The 21,418-nt window shown below is 45.8% G+C and overlaps 1 long non-coding RNA gene across 1 annotated transcript; it reads left to right on the top strand.

The window, feature by feature from the left end:
• Nucleotides 1-7,578: 7,578 nt before the first annotated feature.
• Nucleotides 7,579-19,326, top strand: LOC141097091 (uncharacterized). Its single transcript, XR_012233849.1, has 2 exons — nt 7,579-7,766; nt 17,142-19,326. It is a non-coding gene; the product is annotated as an uncharacterized lncRNA (long non-coding RNA).
• The last annotated feature ends 2,092 nt before the right edge of the window (nt 19,327-21,418 follow it).

Here is a 21,418-nt window from a genome sequence, read left to right as displayed (position 1 = left end):
GGCCAAAATTGTGCAAAAAAGGAGACTCTCTGGATGTTTCCATAATCTTATGCCAAGTGCTGATAGAGAGCGCAGAGCCCGAGGAGTGTGAGCAAATCTTATTGCGATGTTGTTTCGGGCTGTAGATTGTTGAGGACGCAGACTCGGCATTGCCATGATTTGAAATGTATCTAAACTAATAAATGTGGATGTAAATGAGTCTGTTGTTTAGTATCGTGTGTCTTCTGTTATTGCTTTGTGTTTATTTTATGCACTAGATCAGTTTTCTGTTTTTGTTTCACTGTAATAAATAAACCCCATCCTAGAACTGTCAGATGCAAACCCGTAGCAAGTTAGGGATACAGATCCTCAACATGAAAGACTATTTATCTTTTGATTTCATGTTGATGGTCTGTTGGAAGCTGATGTCATTCCCAAAATCTCTTTTTCAGTTTGAAATATTAACATTTATGAAACTTTATACCACATACACAAGATGAAACTCACCAGCCCCTCTGTGCCAGAAATATCTTCTCAGAAATAAAGCAGATACAGTTGTCAGTGATTTCTTGTGGCACATAACTGTGTGTGAGTCATCCAGTCTCAATTTTTCTATCTTGTGTCACTTAAGAAATTATCTACTTAGAGATGTTTTATGTATTTACATGTTTTTCTTATTCTTAAACAATACGGATGCCAAAGACCGTTTGGGTATTGCTTAGAGATGAGCCAATGTTAGTGGTTGGGTGAAGCCATTTATTGTCAAACTACTGTGTTTTCTCTTTTTAAATCATAATGACAACCCAAAACGCCAAATGACCCTGATCTTCCTGACAGTTATTGACAACATTTTTGTTGGTCTACCTGACCATGGTGTTGTTTTTACAGAGCCCCTGATTTTCCATTTGTTAATCACAGTTTGAACGCTGCTAACTGTCACTATCAATTCCTTGGATATATTTTTGTATTCCTTTCCTGTTTTATACAGTTCAATTACCTTTTACCATAGATCCGTTGACAATTCTTTTGCTTTCCCCATGACTCACAATCCTGAAACATCAGTGACTGGATGAAGGATGTAAAGGTCCCGTTACATTTAGCGATGTACCAGCGATCCTGACAGTGATACGACCCGGTCAGGATCGCTGGTGCATCGCTAAATGGTCGCTAGTGAGCTGCCAAACAGGAAGATATCACCAGCGATGCAGCACCGGTCGGCGGTCATTACTTACCTGTCACACGCAGCTCTGATGACGTCTTCTGGCCGCGTCCATGCGTCGCTCGTCGGCACCAGCAGGAAGCCGGCGATGAGAAAATGGACCAGGACGTTCTCGCGCGATCAGCGATATCCAGCGGGGGGGCCGGTCGGAGGTAAGTGTCACATGTAGCGATATCACTGTTGCGTCACAAAATCGGTGACGCTTTAGTGATATCGCTATGTGTAAAAGGCCCTTAAGAGTCTGTCTGGATCCCAGAAACTCACTCAGCTTTTATGCACACACACTGTTTACAAGCAAACAGGTTACAGATGAGGATGTTACCTTTAGTAGTCAGTCAAACCCATTTGTGTCAACTTCTGTGCATGTTATCAGGCCAAAATCACCAGGATATGTAAACTTTTGATCAGGATCATTTGGATATTTTGAGTTATCATTATGATTTAAAAAGAGAAAACATATTAGTTTGACAATAAATGGCTTCACCCAACCACCAACCATGATTGGAGAAAAAGTTTTGGTGTTATCATTCATATTCTCTGAAAAAAGGCCAAGAAAGCAAAAATTCTGCTGGGGTATGTAAACTTTTGAGCACAATTGTACGTCTTGCATTTGTGGCCTAATACTTTGTATCTTCCTACTTGCAAGGTGGAAGCAAAGTTAAACTTTGGTATCCTGAAAAAACACAATAGAAAAGCAGCAAAATCTGATTTTTGTAAGCAGCTTCTTTATTGCCAAGAGAGCAGGTTTTGCTTCCAGAAAAATGAGCAAAAAAGCACCATGTGACTATAAACTTAGGGTATGTGCGCCCTGCATCTTATAAATACTAGCATTGCCACATGGTATTTCAATGGTGTCTTCTCTGAAACACATTCTTTGTCATCTTTGTCATTTTTGCAGTCTTTTCTTTTTAATGTGTTATCTAAAACAGTGGCAGTTTGAAGAATGGTCAGATCACTTCTTTTAGCTGCTTCATGGCTTGCTTTTTTAACTCGTTTTATAGAACTCTCAGCTCAAAAGTATATAACAAATCAAAATACAGAAATTGTACATTATGGATTCATGGTGTACATTCTTGTAAAGTCAACATATACAGGACACCTGTAGTCAGGGCTGCCACTAGAAATTTCGGGGCCCCAGATTGGCAAAATCTTTGAGTCCCCCTTGAGACTCTGCCCAGGCTTCACCCCAGCCCCGCCTCCACCCCTCAAACTGTCCACAGTCCCACCGCCCTCTCTTGGAAAAACTCCACTTCTCACCAATCACACATTAATAGTTCCCATCTCCAGATCACACATATAGCCGACAGCTTTTGTTTTGGCTAAAAGATTTTGTAGGTCGCCATCACAACACTGTAAGAGTCAGTGATAAGCAGTCATAAAGGCACGCTTAGAAAGCAACCCAGGGCCAGACAAGGATGTCACGCCTCCACCGCAGCTCCAGTCGAAAATCTCCAATGGAGGATAGGAGCAATGAGAAACATCCACCTGATGAAGACCGATCCTCCGTCGAAACGCGTTGTGGTTTAAACCCATCTCTTGTTTGAGTCTCTTTCCTGCGCTCCTATGACCATTTTCCATTTTCTCATCACAATACTGTAGACACTTTTGGCCAACCTCTACTCTATGCTAACCTAATGAATATTTGTTAAAATATGCAATGCAATTTAGGTATATATTTATTTATTTTTCAATTTTTAAAATGACCAATAATATCACATACCAGGGACAAATACCACCGCACCATGACCAGACACAATATTACCACCACATAGTGACCTATAATACCACACACAGGGAACAAAACCACTACACCATGACAAGACACCATATTACCACCACATAGAGATCTATAATACCACATACAAGGAACAAATACCACAAATACCACCACACCATGTCCAGACCACATTTTACCACCACAGTGACTGAATAATATCACATACAAGGAACAAATACCGCCACATCATGACTGTTGTGAGCTCATCTGTTCATTCACCTTTTGTGTCCGAGGATCTCCCTCTTCTGGTGAAGGAAGGTAGTGAGGCTGATTTGGATGAAAGAAACCAAACACCTGATTAGGTGGATTGTGACAGGGTAACGGGAACTTCAGACTGGATATAAGGCAGCCGATGCCCTTCTGAGTGGCTGGTGATTTCTCTGCTGGATTCTTGGAGACCAGTCTGATTCCTGCTTCCCAAAGATAATTTTTTTGCTCTGCTATTGAACTTATTAGTTTTGGTTTTGTTTACCTTCTTTTCTGAGTTCAGCCATCCCCGGCTGGGGGTGTGCTGGATTCTTTTTCCTTGATCAGTGTTCTCTTTTGCTCTGCTTTCAGAATATTCTGAGTGCTGATATAGGGTTTGAAGTCTAGTGACTTCAGGGTCCTTTTTGCTTATCAGTTGTGTTGGTAATATTTTTAGCAGGGTTTTCTCGGATTGCAGACAGCAGCTTTTCTGTCCTGTCCTTTTTAGTTAGCTTGGGCCCCATCGTTTACTCAACCTATCTTTCTAACTGTGTTAGTGTTTTCATCTTGCTTCACCGTCATTATATGTTGGAGACTGCCTATTGCTTTGGGGTCTGCTCTGGGGCAGTCAGTTTTTCCTTTTTCTCTCTTTAGGCTTATTTAGATCTCCAGCTGTGACGAGGTGTCTAGGATCACCGTAGGAACACTCCATGGCTACTGCTAGTTGTGTGATAGGATTAGGGGTCTGCAATCCGCTAATTTCCAACCTCTCTGATTTTCTGGGCTGAGCTTGTGTTTTGTTTTTTCCTCCTTGGTGACTCAATCAGAACAGAATCACCAGCCATACCGCAGATTCTAGGGTACTCAAAAGCAGGAGGGAATTGTTAAAAAAAAAAGAGTGTCAGAATTTTTTTTTGTATATATTTTTTCCTCTTTTTCTCTGAGGCCGTAGGAGGAATATATATTTTTTTTCTGATGGAGTTTAAGCAATTGTCTGATCGTGTGGAGCAGCTTGCTGCTGAAGTGCGAGGAATTTCCACCTATCTTGCTCATTGACACGCTGCTGAACCAAAAATCCCCACTCCTGATGTGTTTTTTGGGGATCGGTCTAAATTTTTGAATTTTAAGAATAATTGTAAATTATTTCTTGCATTGAAGCCTAACTCATCGGGGAACTCTGCGCAGCAGGTTAAAATTGTCATCTCCTTGCTGCACGGCGATCCCCAGGATTGGGCATTTTCTTTAGTACCAGATGATCCTATTCTAACAAATGTGGACGCATTTTTTCAGGCCTTGGGGTTGTTGTATGATGAACCTAATGCGATTGATCAAGCTGAAAAGACCCTGTTGGCATTGAGCCAGGGTCAAGATTCTGCAGAACTGTACTGTCAAAAATTCCAAAAGTGGGCGGTGCTCACCACTTGGAATGATGGTGCCTTGGCAGCTCTCTTTCGGAAGGGTTTGTCAGAAACCGTAAAAGATACTATAGTGGGATTTCCTGTTCCCTCTGGTCTTGACGATTCTATGTCATTAGCCATTCAGGTTGATCGGCGTTTACGTGAACGTAAAACTACACGGGAAATGCTGCCACCTGTTGAACAAATGTCTGAACCTATGCAATGTGATAGAGTTTTGTCCAGGGCGCAACATCAGGAGTTTAGAAGACGTAATAAGCTGTGTTTTTTCTGTGGAGATGCCTCTCATATTATTTCTGTCTGCCCCAAAACGAGAGAAACGTTTTGCACACACATTTGCTGTAGGTGGTGTACAACCTAAGTTTCTTCTGGCAATTACTCTGATCTGCTCCCTGTCTACATTTTCCGCTAAAGCCTTTGTGGATTCAGGAGCGGCCTTGAACCTAATGGATTTGGATTTTGCTAAACGTTGTGGTTTCCCTATGACAGCCCTGTGGACGCCTATTCCTTTGAGGGGTATTGATGCCACTCCTTTGGCAGAGAATAAACCTCAGTTTTGGACCCAGTTGGTAATGCAGGTCGCCCCAGACCATCCATAAAATTGCAGATTTTTGGTGTTGCATAATTTGCATGATACCATCGTTCTGGGGTTCCCCTGGTTGCAAATCCATAATCCAGTTTTAGATTGGAAATCTGTGTCTGTGGTGAGTTGGGGTTGTCTGTGTGCTCTTAGTGACACTCCTGTTTTCTCCACCTCTCCCCAGTCGCATGAGGTTCCTGACTATTTGGCTGATTTTTATGATGTGTTTCATAAGTCCTTGTTGAAGAGGTTTGTTGAACCAGTGGTTCCTATGGCGGCACCTCCTGACCCTGTGTTGGTTGAGGGTAACATGGAATTCGAGGTAGAGAAGATACTGGATTCCCGTCTGGCTAGACGGAGACTCCAGTATTTGTTTAAGTGGAAGGGTTATGGTCAGGAGGATAATTCCTGGGTCTCTGCCTCTGATATTCATGCCGAAAGATTGGTGCGTGCTTTTCATCGGGCTCATCCTGATCGGCCTGGTGGCTTGGATGAGGGTTCGGTGACCCCTCCTCAAGGGGGAGGTACTGTTGTGAGCTCATCTGTTCATTCACCTTTTGTGTCCGAGGATCTCTCTCTTCTGGTGAAGGAAGGTAGTGAGGCTGATTTGGATGAAAGAAACCAAACACCTGATTAGGTGGATTGTGACAGGGTAACGGGAACTTCAGACTGGATATAAGGCAGCCGATGCCCTTCTGAGTGGCTGGTGATTTCTCTGCTGGATTCTTGGAGACCAGTCTGATTCCTGCTTCCCAAAGATAATTTTTTTGCTCTGCTATTGAACTTATTAGTTTTGGTTTTGTTTACCTTCTTTTCTGAGTTCAGCCATCCCCGGCTGGGGGTGTGCTGGATTCTTTTTCCTTGATCAGTGTTCTCTTTTGCTCTGCATTCAGAATATTCTGAGTGCTGATATAGGGTTTGAAGTCTAGTGACTTCAGGGTCCTTTTTGCTTATCAGTTGTGTTGGTAATATTTTTAGCAGGGTTTTCTCGGATTGCAGACAGCAACTTTTCTGTCCTGTCCTTTTTAGTTAGCTTGGGCCCCATCGTTTGCTCAACCTATCTTTCTATCTGTGTTAGTGTTTTCATCTTGCTTCACCGTCATTATATGTTGGAGGCTGCATATTGCTTTGGGGTCTGCTCTGGGGCAGTCAATTTTTCCCTTTTCTCTCTTTAGGCTTGTTTAGATCTCCGGCTGTGACGAGGTGTCTAGGATCACCGTAGGAACACTCCACGGCTACTGCTAGTTGTGTGATAGGATTAGGGGTCTGCAATCCACTAGTTTCCAACCTCTCTGATTTTCTGGGCTGAGCTTGTGTTTTGCTTTTTCCTCCTCGGTGACTCAATCATAACACATGACCAGATCACATATTACTACCACAGTGACCGAATAATATCACGTACAGGAACAAATACCATTGCACCATGACCAGACCACATATTACCACCACAAAGTGACCAAATAATAGCACATACAAGGGACAAATACCGCAACACCATGTCCAGACCATATATTACCACCACATAGTGACTGAATACTACAATACTGATCAGTAATAAAAAAAATCAATACTATCACCATAAGTGCCATTATACACAGGGGAACTGTACTTAGTATACAGTGTCTGTGTACAGGTAATACAGTGATCAATGACATTATACACAAGAGCTCTGTATATAGTATACAGTGTATAGTGTCAGTGTATAGATAACACACTAACTCACCAGTGATGTCTCTAGGTGAAGTCCATCATCCTTGCTTGTCATCTTTCATCCAGCACAGATCACCATCACTTCTTCCAGCCAGGGCTCGTCTCTGCAGGAAATAACACAGTTATCTAGAGCTCTGCTTGCAGAACACATTACTTATTTTTTTTCCCAACTTCTACATTACATCACATGAAGAAAAAAAGGCAACATAGTATCACTCTACACAGTAACAGGACTTCCTTCCCATTGAAAACAGTTGATATAGAAGAGTTAATGGTTTGCTTTTATATCCCTTTAAATGCCTTTAAGACTTCAATTGCCTTTTGCCTTATTATTGCTAGAATTATTCTTATGTAGACTAGTAGTCTCTGTCTTCAAGGAAACTATACTTGTTATCATATTTGTTCTCAACAACGTGTTCTGGGTATATTGTAAACAAGGTACGTACGACCCTGAGGTGATGGTGGGGGCCAAATGAGCTCCAGAGTCACATATTGTTGTAAATGGTATAAAAACATGTCTTATATTTCATTACGTCAGATAAAGTGATTTGACCACGACCCGTGTGTGTTGAGTCCTTTGTCTCCAAGCGCTTGTCATCAGAAGGGCGACAAAACCTCTCAATCTGGCCTCACTGGTGATCTGGAAAGATCTGACGCTTGGTCAGAACAAAAACAGCTACGACAGTTTGGCGCCCAACGTGGGGCCGTGGAAACCAGTCTATTCGGAATCCGTATGTGGGAGCTTCCTGGGAGGTTGAAAATGCAGAATCCAGGCTGCAGCAGGTGAGAACATTTATTCTTACATTGATTCTGCATCTGCAACCTCTCTAAGGATGTCCACATACCTCTGGGTAAGACTGTAACAGCACGGTTCAAAAGAACCCACATCACCAGTGAGGGGTGAGTATGTCTGTATGAGAGTTGAATAATAGAGTAATAAGATAATAATTGTCATCTGTATTATCTGTTAAACTGTTCTGGCAATATACTAATATACTAACTGGTTGTGTACTGGTGTACTGTGTAGCACAAAGTCTGGGATAGACTCTGTGCAGTGGTTGTTGTTTTGGATTGGCAGTAAATCATATGAGGCTGTATTTTGTATAGGGCTGTGGTTTTTTGGTTGCTCTGGTTTTCAATGTTTCTTGTTGTTTAAGAAGTTGGCTTTGGTGTTCTTGGAGTGTCAGTGGACACTGCTGTAGGTTAAAGCGTCAATCAAATCCAAAGTGCAAGATAGTCAGGCTGTGTGAATCCTTGTATATATGTCTATGAGAACCTCTGAATAAGATGAGAGATGAGTAATTGAGTATAAAAAAAGTCCCTGAATGTGATGAATGAATCATCACACATCATTTTTGTGTCAAGAGATTGTTACCTTTCTAGTTGTGGGGGAATCCCGGACAGATGCGTTATAGATATTTCAAATCTACATCTGAGACTGAATGAATTGAGTAATGATATAGCTCGTGTTATATGTGGCATTACATTGCAAAGTTTCCTGAATGCATTTGGCCAGAAAAAGGGCAAGGCATGGTTAATCTCATTATACAGTTATCTGCTCTTACAGTGAAATCCCGTGATTTTGAGTTTTCTTTGTAGAAATTGATTTTGATAAGTCTAAAGAACTACGGAACTCTGTGAAGAACGCTCTGATGGGAGGGGGTAATGATACCGCTGCGCAGTTTTTCTTCTCCCTTCGCTCTTATCTCTGCTGAGTGTGAGCTGTGCTCAAAATTCTCTGTAATTCTATCCATAAGGTACGCGCTGAAAGATTTGTGCATTTTAAAGCAACAGTACTTAATTGAAGTTGGAAGTTAAAAGTAAAATATGGTGCCTAATTTAGAAGGAAATTGCAAGTGATTGATGGTCATTGTAAGTGATTGTTTGGTCATTAATGTGTTTGAACCTGCTTCTAGTTGTGTGATTGATTTGTATAGCAAATTGTGTATCAACAGAGGAGGTAGCCGACTGTACGGCTGATAAAGTGGGTTAGAGTCCTATCACACCTGGGACTTCTTACTTTAGTCAGCAGGTTTTATTGTTGTGGGTGAGAGGCGAGGGTGAGGAGCCCTCTGGATATACCTTGGCAGGCTCACTCTGACTTGCTAAGTGTGGCCTGTAAGACAGAGGTCCAGGCACACTGGGAGGGCATTTCAGAAGAAAGGTGAGCTGTCTAAGGTTGAAATAGCCTTCCCACAACAATCCATGGAGCTGGGCTGGAAGGATGCAGGCCTGATCCTATTCTAGCCAGCTGATCTAGCGGGTGAGAGGCAGAGAGCCTTCCCGCTACATCCTGTAGGTCTACCGGGTGAGAGGCAAGGAGCCTTCCCGCTACACCTTGGCAGGCTCTCTCTGACTTGCTAAGTGTGGCCTGTAAGACAGAAGTCCAGGCACACTGGGAGGGCATTTCAGAAGAAAAGTGAGCTGTCGGCAGAAAAAGGTTGAAGCCATGGCAACTTTTTCTGTGTACCGTCGGTGCCCCCAATGAGATCCAAGAGAGCTATGCAAATTGAAAAAGACAGAGAAGAAAGGAAGCAGTAATACAGGTTGGACCAATTTTAAAAAAAAAAAGGCAAAAATACCACAGTGTGAATGTTTGGATGTACAAAAAAGCACAGACAAGGGAAGAAAATAGCAAGGGAATAAATGATGCTTGAGAATGAATGTGCAGCAGTGTGGAAGGTGTATTATGAATGTTTTGATTGACAAAGAGTAACCAGAGACTCAGACAAAACAGATGGACTTGTAAACACTGTGATCAGACTCAGACAAACCCAGACTGAATAGCTACTTGTGTGACCTGTGCTACTGACCTAAGCGAGTTGCGCTAAATCCTGTCCAGACAAGATCATATGTAGTGACATAAGAAGCTGACATAATAGAGTGGGTAGTGGGGACATTGACCTTTGAGGAGTAAGCTGACAGTAGACATCAGACGACCAACCCCATCAGTGCGACTAGAATAAGAAAGATGCAGGTGTATTATCCCTGGAGCCCCTCTGACCAGCTAGCTTTGTTGAAACAGTTGCCTGACCCTGAAGACCAACCATTCCCATTTTACAGACACATACAGGAAATACAGCAGACATATAAGTGTACCTGGGCAGACCTAGAGAGGTTGGTGAGTTTAAAGGCAGGTGACGCACTAGGACATATAATTAAGACACACACAGATGTGACAAAGAATCAGGCTTGGGGCATGGATGATAAATCTGCACTGTCTGGGGAGACATACTGTGAGTCACTAAGACAATGGGCTACAGTGGAACAATCAGAGCAGTCTGTACTCCTGATTAACGTGACACAGCAAAGAGGAGAGAGTGTAGAGATGTACTTTGGACGGTTACAGCTGAAATGGGCAGACATGGGGTACATTTGCATAAACCCACTTGATGTTAGAATACTGGTGAATGCATTCATTGACGGTATGAACAAAGACTTGCGAGACGCAGTACAGACAGCCAGACCTGAATGGAGACATGTAGATCCGAAAGACCTCCTTAAGGTAGCTAAAGAAATTGAGCAAACAAGGACAATAAGACGACCTGTCATGTATGCTGGAGCACAAGGAAAACAGTGGAGACGTAGTAAGGTACCAAGGGACCTAGAAACAGTGAGGTGCTGGAATTGTGGTACTTACAAAACTTATTGTTAGTGACAATACCCCTATGAATTTACTGGGAGCAGATGTGCTGAGTGCGATCCAGGCCACCATACAGTACTCTCCTGAGGGTATTACAGTCACAAGTCCCCTCTCAGATAAACATTTGTGTAAGTGTAGGGAAGGTGACCTGACGTACGGACGGACGTGTCAGAATGGAGAAAGATAGGTTTGCACAGTTTAGGTAGGTGTCAGTAATATAGTGGGAAACAGCTAGGAAAGTGTAGGTGACGTGCAGTACCTTGGGATGACCATTAGATGGCAGGGTGGAGTGTGAGCAAAGGACGTGACATCAGCTTATGGCTTTAGAAACCGTTGGTCATGGGGGGCGTGGTGACAGTTAGTGACAGTTTCAAGGAACCGGGGAAGTTATAAATACTGAGGGAGGGTTCCAGAAAGTTCCAGTCCCCAGGGGGAGCCCAGGTGACAGGAGGACTTCGCCAGTCTGTGTGCCCTGAGGAGAATCCGACCAAGGGGACTGAGGAGAGGGAAACGTCAGGGGGTGGTCCTGACAGAAAGATACCGCAGGAGAGACGAGGCAGTGAGTGCCACATACCGTATTTGACACGACGACTGACCAGTGAAAGCGCTGTTGGTTATTGGGCCTAGGGCGGCCACAGTGGCGGACCTGGCAGGAGCGTCGAACAAGTGAAGGAGGGACAGTACGCATATGTACGTCCTTATTGTAAAAGTACGGTGTGTAAACGGCTCTGGAAACGGAGGGCCGATAAGTGAAGAAACGTGCGGTGTGCTGCGGAGGCCGTCAGGCGGACGGCAAGTAATGAAATAAACTTGGACCTGTTGCACCCAGAATCTGCCTCATCGTGTCTCTGTCATCATCTCTGCGCGGTACAAAAGTAGGACCACCCCCCTCCAGCTCGGCACCCCACCACCGACCCTACATTTGGCGTAGTCGGCAGGATCGCCGCCGCTAATACATCATCTTCTGCGGCAGACCTGCCTCAAAGAATGGAAAAGGACTTAGACTACTCTGTTTGGATTACAATTACCTGTGGATTACAAATTACCTACCTGTGGAATACAAAAGGGGAGCGCTGTGGCGGATCTGTGTGGCCAGCAGAGGATCCGGGGCGGTACCAGGGACTGTGCAGTATGGCGGTGCTGCTTCAGCGCAGAGGAGAGGTCCGGGTGTTTGCAGTTGATCAGAATGGACTGGGACCCCCTCCAACGTACCCCAAAAGGAAGCAGTATGTGCCTGGAGATCGACGCTTCCATATATTGGACCCTGACAGGTGGGTGGAGAGGCCTGCCGACACCCCACCTCACAGAGGTAGTGGCACAGAAGAAAAACTTGGCTGCGGCTGTCTGATGCCATTCGAGTGCTGCCCAACGGACGGTATGAGATGCTGCGGGTGTCGGGGCATCGGCCGCCTAGAGTGGCAATGGCGGCGAGAGATGGAGCTGCACCAGAAGTCGTCTTCAGATTTACGGGCAGGCAGCGGGATGCTGAGCCGGGGAGCGGAGCCTGAGGGGAGTCAGCGAGAACGGCTGCCACCAATACCAGCAGAGGACTTCTCAGCGGAGCCCCCGAGTCCGGAGGGAAGGCCCGCAGGACAGTGGAGCAAGGAACGGAGGCTGCGGGGGAAACTGCGTGATGATGGAACGGAGGCCGCAGCGCCGGGGAAGGTGAGAGTACCCCCGGCCCTACCAGTGCCTCCACAAGCGGCCCCCACCATTCTGCTGCAGCACGCGGCCCCCTGCGCACCGGAAGGCCTAGTTACCACGGGATCCGTGGTGTATGCAGAGCTGAGCGAGGCCCCCGCTCATGTCCCCGAACTACCCCGCCCGGAGTCACCAGTGCAGAGCTCACCCAAAGAAGACGCTGCTGCGCTTTTCCTGCTAATAGCAGCTGCATCGTTGAAATCGGCCGTTACTCCAGCTCCGTTGGAAGTAGTGGATGCGGCCTGTCCTGAGGCCGCGGTTATGCCGCTGCTGGAGTCGGCTGCGGCCAACTTAGCGGGCCCTGTGATTCCAGCCCCCGAGGACCCGGTTCTCCCCATTTGCCACCTGACCCCAGCGGCTGCTGGGCCGCAGAAATCTTCGGCCGTTTCTGTCTTGCGGTCTTTTTCAGCGGAGTCCCGCCCACCGGACTCCAGGGCCCGTGCTGTTCCCTCCGTGTGGGAAGCGGAGGTGATCAGGAAGAAAAAGGCCCGGGAGCAGGAAGTGTGGAACCTGCTCCACACTCAAGGAGAGGCCGTCATGGAAAAGAAGAGGACTTGAATGGACACCCTCAGTATCCCCGGGGGCTCCACGGCTGTGGAGCCCTCACCTCTGTCCATTGAGAGTGGTATAGACTGTCAGGAGTTCGATGCACCATTGTGCAGATTATAAGGACAGTTGCATTTAGAAAAAAAGTTTTGTTGTTGTTTAACTGATGCAACTATTTTCTCTCTCTTTCTTTCTTCTTTCTATGTTCTTTATATACGAAAATATGTTTACCTGACAGAACGGGGATACGGAAAAGTGGAGGAGTGTCCAGGTCCAAGGAAGGGGGGGAGGAAGAAAGAGGAAATGCAATGTTATGTTATATTTTGGTTTTAAAAGCAAGAGAAAATGAAAAAAAAATTATAAAAATGGGTACTTGTGATATTGTAAAGTTGTTTTGGTGTACAATATGCACAAGTAAAATGCAACAGGTCCGGGTAAGAGAAGGTCTGCGGGACCAAAGGAAAGTGTGAGATCCGGTAGGGATCTAAGAGTTGAGGAGGTCTGGGAGACCGGGACGCCGACCATGACATGTAATTGAAAGAAGGGAAAATGAGTTGGAAGACGTGAGAAAGACAGCCGTCCTAGGTCAGGTCCCCAACACCACGGACACCCCTGAAGAAGGAAGGCGGGCGCTGGTAATGATCTGGAAGGTAAGAGACCTCGATCATGGCGTACCGAATAGTGAAAGGTAACAGAAGGGGAGAGTAGGGGAAAGATACACGCCGTAGAGAGAATACGGGTGCACCTTGCCCAGTCTGGAAGACGTCATGTGGCGTGCGCGCTGGTGAGTAGCGGTAGGCTGCTCAGAGCATAGTGCTCCCAGTATGGTTCGGCCCCCGCAGATAGTGGGTGTGGCTCAACAGCTGGTCCGACAACAGGATGTAGGTGTAGCTTCAGAACGACGAAGGCAGGGTTGACGATTGTCGAGGACGACAATGGACAAAGGAAGGGGGAGTGTAGGGAAGGTGACCTGACGTACGGACGGACGTGTCAGAATGGAGAAAGATAGGTTTGCACAGTTTAGGTAGGTGTCAGTAATATAGTGGGAAACAGCTAGGAAAGTGTAGGTGACGTGCAGTACCTTGGGATGACCATTAGATGGCAGGGTGGAGTGTGAGCAAAGGATGTGACATCAGCTTATGGCTTTAGAAACCGTTGGTCATGGGGGGCGTGGTGACAGTTAGTGACAGTTTCAAGGAACCGGGGAAGTTATAAATACTGAGGGAGGGTTCCAGAAAGTTCCAGTCCCCAGGGGGAGCCCAGGTGACAGGAGGACTTCGCCAGTCTGTGTGCCCTGAGGAGAATCCGACCAAGGGGACTGAGGAGAGGGAAACGTCAGGGGGTGGTCCTGACAGAAAGATACCGCAGGAGAGACGAGGCAGTGAGTGCCACATACCGTATTTGACACGACGACTGACCAGTGAAAGCGCTGTTGGTTATTGGGCCTAGGGCGGCCACAGTGGCGGACCTGGCAGGAGCGTCGAACAAGTGAAGGAGGGACAGTACGCATATGTACGTCCTTATTGTAAAAGTACGGTGTGTAAACGGCTCTGGAAACGGAGGGCCGATAAGTGAAGAAACGTGCGGTGTGCTGCGGAGGCCGTCAGGCGGACGGCAAGTAATGAAATAAACTTGGACCTGTTGCACCCAGAATCTGCCTCATCGTGTCTCTGTCATCATCTCTGCGCGGTACAAAAGTAGGACCACCCCCCTCCAGCTCGGCACCCCACCACCGACCCTACATAAGATTGCGGCAATGGTGTATATGACAAAAGCGGTGAAACTAACACCTGACACCAAAATGCCTGAGGATGAGGAAATGGGACAGGTGCCAGACACTGTTTGGGCAAGGGGAAAAACGGATGTGGGTAGTTGCCCATTCCCCCTGTCATGATTAAAATGAAAGAAGGAACCACTCCCCCTTGTTTAAAGCAATACCCCTTGAGCCTAGCAATATCAATAGCCAAATCAATTGCCCCGAGCAGAGATATTAGAGAGTATGTTAAGGCAGGGGTTCTGGTGCAAAGAAACCCCCCCTTTGGACTGCAAAGATCTTCCCCCTGTGACACCACTTTGTATCCCATTAGGAGAAAAAAAAAAAAAAAAAAAAAAAAAAGGAACTCAAGGGTTTGCTGACACTTACAGAAAGGTTCATGACTTAAGGGCTATTAATGATGATACAGTGAGTGTGACCTCAATCTTCCCTAACACACACACACAATATTGTCACAGATCCCAGTAATGTCAAAATGTTTCACAATCATTGATTTAGCAGGTGCATTTTTCTCTGTACCCCTGCACACAGACTGTCAGTATCTTTCTCCTTTACTCATAGAGGTGAACAATATTGTTGGACAGTCCACCCACAAAAGGGGGAAAGAAACCCCCTGCCATCTATTCAGCAGCGATGGCAGGGATCCTTGAGTAGTGGCAATCACCTCATCCGCTGATTGTACTATTACAGTACGTGGATGACTCTAAGGGTTGCAAGGTCTCACGTGACAAATTACAGTATTACAAACAAAAGGTGACATTTGTTGGGACATTATATTGCCGAAGGTACCAGACACCTGACAGGAAACAGGCAATTCAAGATCTCCCTCTACCCAGGTCACCTAAGCATCTATGCATCTTCCTAGGTTTAGTGACCCAGGACCTCACACAAAATTGATTGTGTCTGTGCGGTAGGAGCAGCCGCACTACTAGGAAAGGCATGTGAGATCACACTGACGTTTCTTTTGACAATCTATTCCCCACATGACATCTATGCCATACTCCTACAAGTTCAACCAAAACATCTGTCTATGGCCAGACAGCTCCGACTTGAGTGTGCTCTACTAATTCCTGAGTATGTCACCCCTCAAAAGATGTAACGTTCTGAATCCAGCCACCCTCCTGCCTGTGGATTCAGAAAAGGGGGAATTGGTGACCGTATTAGCAAGTGAGGAAGGATACTTTGACATGACGCATGAACATGTCTGCATAGAACTGATGAGTCAGGAGACAGTTGGGTTTGCACACATTCATGAAAAACCTGTTCCTAATGCAGACTTTGAGTTTCTTTTTTGTAGATGGCCCCAGATACCACCAGGATGGACGATTCTACAGTGGATATGCAGTAGTATCCTCACATGAGGTAATCCGAGCGGAACCACTCTCTCCTCACATGTCGGCCCAGGAGGCAGAGTTGAAGGCACTCACTGAGGCGTGTAGAGCCGCTGCAGGTAAAGTCGCTAATATTTTCACAGATTCGAAGCCCATTAAAAATGCAGAGCTGGTGAAACAATTGATGGAGGCATTGATGTTACCAGTCCAGGTTGGCATTGTCAAGGTAAAAGCACATACAAAGGTGACTCCGTGGAGGTAGAGGGCAATAGAAGGGCGAACGAGGCTGCTAAAATAGCACAAGGCGGCCTAGAGAGAGCAGTGGACGGTGGCAGGGAGTCAGCGTATTCCAGCCACATTGGGTCTAGATGTCCTGAAATCCCTCCAGTAAAAGGCTGCCCAAACAGAGAAGGTACACCGGGGGAGACTGGGAGCTGAGCTGAACTCAAATGGAGTATGGGAGAATAAGGATAAAATGTGCCCACCAAAGTCCCTGTTCCCAATCATGGCGCAAGCAGCACATGGCCCCAATCACACCTCAAAAAGTCACATGTGTGCCATGGTAGATGCCTTCTGGATCGCTCCTGGTTTCAGTTACGCAGCCGCGAAACTTGTACAATCATGCCTCATCTGTGCACAGCACAACCCAGGTAAAACAGTAAAAGTCCCTAAGAAAGCGACACCTAGGCCTCTCTACCCGTTTCAGAGACGGCAGATTGACGACATACAGCTACCAAGGTAGGAGTGTATGTAAATATCCCAGTATGTGTAGATCTCTTCTCTGGTTGGCCGGAAGCCTATCCGGTAGAACGTGCAAATGCTAAAATGACTACAGACAAACTGATGAAAGAACTGATCTGCAGGTATGGTGTCCCAGAAACCACAGAAACAGATAGGGGTGCACACTTCACGGGAGAAATAATGAGGGAAGTCATGCAGGCCCCGGGTGTACAGCAAGCATTTCATACACCATATAGGCCACAAGGTAGTGGGAAAGTGGAAAGACTAAATGGGACACAAGCTGAAAATTCAAAAGGCCATGGCAGACACAGGAAAGAGCTGGGTGGAGTGCTTGCCTCTTGCACTCTTTTCAGTCAGACACACTCCAAATAGAAACACAGGCTTGTCTCCCTTTGAAGTCCTGTTTGGTAGTGCACCAAAGACTGGTCTGTACTTCCCACAGGTGCTACAAATGCAACACGGTGCTATGACAGCCTACGTCCAGGCCTTGCAGGAAAGACTTAATGTGGTGCATAAACATGTGTTCTCATACATTCCAGATCCTAATGCCAGTGCAGATGTGCATCAGCTGAATCCAGGTGATTGGGTGGTTATACGCAGACACGTGAGAAGGATCCGGGACCCACGATTTGACGGCCCCTTCCACGTCCAGCTGACCACATCCACTTCAGTAAAACTTGAGGGAAAGTCCACCTGGATCCACGCCTTTCACTGCAAGAAGGTCCTGTCAACAGCAGAATGACTGTTCTCCTCATCACCTTGCTGGCAGTGACAGGGTTACTGCACTCTACAGAGACACAGGACAAACTCTTAAATGCTGATTGGGACAACAAACTTGTTCGGCATCATGCTCTTCTTATAAAGGACATGGAAGGACAGAAACCGAAAGACTGTTGGATCTGTACACACAGCCCTGTATCCGTGAGGACTATGCCGTTCTTAGCCTTACCTCTGGAGACATGGGAGGTATTAACCCCACACTGCATACACAATGAGACTTGGACTCAACCTAGGTGTGCCCCGTGATATATCTGCCTCATTGGCTATAGTCGAATGGGCCGCTAATCCCTGGTTTCAGTTTAATATAACGCGGCCTAAAGGTACAAATGTGGTGGCAGGAATATGATTCAGATGTCGGAAATATGGTCGCCAGGAGGAGGACTGAGATCCCTCACTCAGACCCTATTCCCAATGATGGACGGTGGTTCAGTCTTCAACACACTGGAGCAGACACCTGTGGTGAGGACAATAATTACACTCATGATCAAACACAGGTTAATAAGACGATGTACCAGGATGGTATTGAAGGCTGTAGAGCATCTACGGGTAAAATAATAAGGAAAGAAAGGGGTAAATGTACATCTGGTATAAGGGGAAAACCAATGAATAATACTTGGTGTGCCCATAAGCCTGCAGTAGGTCAGGACTTTTGAGTTTATACCAATGTATACAGACCCCTGGTCACGTTTGTGTTCTCCCTGAAGGAGTATTCTTGGTTTGCGGACATCGTGCCTACAGGTGGGTGAGCCCAGACATAAGAGGGGTCTGCACTCTTGCTAAACTGACACCAGCCACTTTCATAGTTCCTCATAGTAAAATAGACACAGCAGCAGTCCCAATTCACACTTTGTATAGAAGGGCTGCAGACAATAAGCCCCAGCCAAATGGTAGGCCGCATCTAGTAGAGATGGGGATAACAAAATATTCAGTAGTAAGCTAATATACCCCTTCATAACACAACTGTGGGATAAATTAGTGGAAGGTACCGACTACCTGGACGATCAGATTTTCCAGATTCTTGAAGTTCTAAATGAGACTAATACAATACAGAGACAATTAATCATAGTTACTAACCAACATACTATAGTACTAGATTACCTGACAGCAAAAGAAGGAGGAATGTGTCAAATAATTGGTCCCACCTGTTGTAATTATATCGACCCTGCTGGCAATCTCCAGATCAAGGCCAGTATGGACAACGTAGGTGAACTTAGAGACCAATGGTTAAAACAACACAGTGCAAACAGAGACTCCTGGTAAGGTAACACATTCTCTTTCCTAAATCCAGTAAATTGGTTTAATGGCTTAGTAGGATGGATTTTTGGCATTATATAGACTTGTATGCAAATTTTGTTGGTTTGCTTATTGCTTTATGTAGCCGTAAAAGCGCTAATATATGTATTACTTAAGCTACTGAATAATGTATGCATAAAAAAAGAATCTAAGGCTGAACCTTCTGTAGTGTATCATAGACCCCAGGTAGCCATTGCTGATGGGGAAGGTGAGTGTCCACACTGAGGGTGGATGGGTGAAGCAGGTAGGAAGCCCCCTTATGGGTACTAGACCCATGAGAGAGTAGCTCCTTTGTGGACATCACCTGACCCTGTGGCAAAGGTTATACCATTTACAAAAGGGGGAAATTGATATAGAAGAGTTAATGGTTTGCTTTTATATCCCTTTAAATGCCTTTAAGACTTCAATTGCCTTTTGCCTTATTATTGCTAGAATTATTCTTATGTAGACTAGTAGTCTCTGTCTTCAAGAAAACTATACTTGTTATCATATTTGTTCTCAACAACGTGTTCTGGGTATATTGTAAACAAGGTACGTACGACCCTGAGGTGATGGTGGGGGCCAAATGAGCTCCAGAGTCACATATTGTTGTAAATGGTATAAAAACATGTCTTATATTTCATTACGTCAGATAAAGTGATTTGACCACGACCCGTGTGTGTTGAGTCCTTTGTCTCCAAGCGCTTGTCATCAGAAGGGCGACAAAACCTCTCAATCTGGCCTCACTGGTGATCTGGAAAGATCTGACGCTTGGTCAGAACAAAAACAGCTACGACACAGTATACTCAAAAAATAAAATAAATACATTACTGCAGTAATAATATCCCTTAATTAGCCCCTATGGTAATAATATTCCCCATCCTGTCCCCCGTGTGTCTCATTCCTGGCTCCAGCCATATGTTCTCCCATCCCGCCCTCATGACTATCCATTGTGCCTCATATGATCTCCCCATCTGTCTCCATCGTATCCATCCTGCCCCATGATCCTGCATGATCTGTCTCCAATCTTGCCCCATCTGTTTCCAATCCTGCCCCATCTGTCTCCAATGATGCCCCCTGTGCCTCCAATCATGCACATGTCTGCAATCCTATCCCCATGTCTTTCATCCTGCCCCCTGTGTCTCCATTCTGCCCCGTGTCTCCAATCATGCCCCTTGTGTCTCCAATCCTGCCCCCTGTGTCTTTCATCCTGCCCCCATGTCTTTCATCTTGCCCCCATGTCTTTCATCCTGCCACCTTTGTCTCCAATCATGCCCCCTGTGTCTGCAATCATGCCCCCTGTGTCTGCAATCCTGCCCCCTGTGTCTTTCATCCTTCCCCATTCTTCTATTCTACCCCCTGTGTCTCCATTCAGCCCCGTGTCTTCAATCATGCCCCTTGTGTCTCCAATCCTGCCCCCTGTGTCTTTCATCCTGCCCCCTTTGTGTCCAATCATGCCCCCTGTGACTGAAATCCTGCCCCGTGTCTGCAATCCAGCCCCGTGTCTCCATTCTGCCCCCTGTGTCTCCATTCTGCCCCCTGTGTCTCCAATCATGCCCCTTGTGTCTGCAATCCTGCCCATGTCTCCATTCTGCCTCCTGTCCTCGTGTCTGCAATCCTGCCCTGTGTCTCCATTCTGCCCCCTGTTTCTCCAATCCTGCCCCCCCTTGTCTCCAATCCTGCATCTCCAATCCTGCCCCGTGTTTCCAATCATGCCCCCAGTGTCTCCATTCTGCCCTGTGTCTCCATTCTGCCCCCCGTGTCTCCAATCACGCCCCCTGTATCTCATCCTGCCTCCAATGTCTCCAATCCTGCCCCGTCTCCATCCTGCTGCTGGGCCTGGCTTGCCATTTGCACTACAATGAAAAAAAAACCTTTCCTCTCACCTTGCAGCGCTCCAGCGGTGAGCAATCTGCACCCCAGCCTGCACGCACGCACTTGCAGGTTCAGTTACTTGACTGGCAGAATCCTGCCACTGGGGATGGGGCAGTGGGGCTCGATGGGTAGAGGTGACAGGGCCCGATGCGGGCCCCCTCTGCTGATCGGGCCCCATATGCCAGTCAGGGCAGTAATGCCCTGATGGCGACCCTGCCTGTATTCAGTAGAAGACCATAAATAAGCATAAATAATGTATACAATTGCAAAATCAATATTGTAAAATCCATATATCCCCAACCTCTTTCCAGCATCAGGCATCTGAACTTTGGAAACATATCGGCTCAGATCACTCTACCAAGGTCACAAGGCAGGTGGGACCTGAGAGTATTAGAAGAATAGGAGGTCCTACAAGATGCACACCACCTTTCCTACACTTTACTAAATTTTTGAGAACATACTCTATTTTTGCATACCAAACTTTCATAGGAAATTGTGATAATAAATAACTTCTTCCATTGAGAAAAGTTAGGGGTTCTATCCCACATCCATCTGAGGGAAACAGTTAAAGAAAGTTAATAAAAATGGGAAGGGCCCAGTAAGTCGTTTTCACTTTGTTGTGCATATGATCATTATTTTTAATGTTTATTTAGCTAATCATTCCCATGATAAGTAGTTGGTGCATTTGTTCCACAGCATAATTTTGTATGCAAAAAAACACACCTTATTATAGTTCTAGCAATGTGTATGGAATTTATATAAATTTCAAACCCACTGTGCTTTTTTTACGCTGCAAAAACTGACCTGCGCTTTGGTTTTAAAATCCAGAGCATGTTAATTTCTATTGCGGTAAATTTGTTTTATTTGCAGATTTTCTCCATGGACTTGA

The sequence above is a fragment of the Dendrobates tinctorius genome, unplaced genomic scaffold, assembly GCF_039654945.1.
Source record: "Dendrobates tinctorius isolate UK_male_01 unplaced genomic scaffold, ASM3965494v1 ptg000083l, whole genome shotgun sequence".
NCBI lineage: Eukaryota > Metazoa > Chordata > Amphibia > Anura > Dendrobatidae > Dendrobates > Dendrobates tinctorius.
Note: the sequence above shows the minus strand (reverse complement) of the source record. Positions and strands in the feature narration are given on the sequence as shown.